A 1819-nucleotide genomic window follows, 5' to 3' on the forward strand; every position below is an offset into this window, starting at 1 on the left:
AAATCAACCCACAATGCCTAGATTTTCATCACATTATGTACCGACCGAGGAGAACCTACCCAATGGTACTCCCACACCACAACACTTAACCGGAAATTTTATTGCTAAATCCGCATTAATCCAATTAGTCGAAAGAAGCCAATTTGGGGGGATGCTTAGTGAAGACCCTCATTCTCACATGGAGACTTTTTGTGACTATTGTGATGCGATTTCACAAACCGGTGTAACTCAAGACCAAATTCGATGGGTCTTATTTCCTTTTTCTCTAATCGGCACCGCAAAACAATGGTTGAAGAGCCTTGATAAGGCTACTCTTGGAATTGACTCTTGGAAGAAGTTGGCTCTAGCTTTCTACAAAAAATTCTACCCTCCGGAAAAGACTAACATGCTAAGAGCTCAAATTACGGGTTTTAAGCAAAGGGATGAAGAATCTTTGTATGAAGCTTGGGAGAGATTCAAGGGAATTTGTCGCTCATGTCCTCATCATGGACTTAGCGAGTGGTTCTTGGTTCAACAATTTTGGAACGGTCTTTATGAAGACTCAATAAACATTCTCAACATGGGATCAAATGGTATGTTCACGGAAGTTGACGATAATCAAAATTGGAACAAGATTGAGCAAATGGCGGTCCATAACTCACAATATAGTAGACCGCGCAAGGCTACTAGAGGAGGAAAGCATGAGGTGGACTCTATTACTCAATTGGGTGCTCAACTTAGTGCTCATATTGATACCATTAACTTGAAGTTCGAAAAAGCTATGGCTAGACTTGAAGAAGCCTCAAAATCACCAAAGCAACATGTCAATGCCATGACGGCATCTTCATCAATCCCAAGTGGGATATGTGAGAATTGTGGAACTTTGGGACATGACCAAAGGGAATGTAGGGGAACAAATGAACAAGTGAATGCTTTTCAAGCATACAAGAGTGGTACCCCTTATTCCAATTATTACAATGAAAACACCAAATTCCACCCAAATCTCTCATACAAAAGCCAAAATGTTCAAAATCCTTCAACATACACCCCACCACCCATGAGAAACCAAAACCAAAGACTCTTTTCCAACCAAAACCAAGGTTACCAAAACCAAACTCCATACAATCAACAAAATGACCAAGGTTTTGATGTTCAAAAAGCGGTCCTCCAAATGCAAAAGAATCAACAAGAGTTTTTCACTCAAATGCAAAAGGATAGTCAAGCAAAGGACATCACCATCAACAACATCCTAGCCCACACCAAAATGTTGGAAACCCAATTGACTGAACTAGCATCTTCAAGCTCACAAAGACAAAAGGGGCAATTACCAACTCAAAGTAATCCCCCAAGACATGAAACGGTTAGTGCCATTCACTTGAGGAGTGGTCCGAGATATGAAGGACCGAAGAAGCAAGTTGAGGATGAAGTTGTGGAAGCTAGTGACAAAGAGGAAATCGTGCAAAACTTCAAGGAAGGAGAACCAACAAAAGAAGAAGTTTCAAAGAAAAGTGAAGACAAGGCCAAGGAGAAGGAGCCCATTGTGATTAGACTTCCTTTTCCAAGCCGCCAAGCTAAGCCCAAATTTGATGACCAACTTGGAAAATTTATGAAAATTGTGAAGAATTTGGAATTCTCGATTCCTTTCACGGAATTAATCAATCACGTGCCGGCCTATGCGAAGTACATGAAGGACATCCTTACGAAAAAGAAGTCAATCCGGAAGCTTGAAACTATCGCCTTCACTAAGGAGAGTAGTGCAATCTTTCAAGGGAGTTCACCTCCGAAACTTAAAGATCCGGGAAGCTTCTCAATACCGTGTACCATTAGCGACACCACGATT

At 41.2% G+C, this 1819-nt stretch overlaps 1 non-coding gene across 1 annotated transcript; it reads right to left on the reverse strand.

Annotated features, from left to right (window-relative positions):
• Positions 1 to 385: 385 nt before the first annotated feature.
• On the reverse strand, positions 386 to 492 carry LOC141645520 (small nucleolar RNA R71). Its single transcript, XR_012545001.1, has one exon. It is a non-coding gene; the product is annotated as a small nucleolar RNA R71 (small nucleolar RNA).
• Positions 493 to 1819: the final 1327 nt, after the last annotated feature.

This window comes from Silene latifolia, chromosome 2 (genome assembly GCF_048544455.1).
Source record: "Silene latifolia isolate original U9 population chromosome 2, ASM4854445v1, whole genome shotgun sequence".
NCBI classification, from domain to species: domain Eukaryota; kingdom Viridiplantae; phylum Streptophyta; class Magnoliopsida; order Caryophyllales; family Caryophyllaceae; genus Silene; species Silene latifolia.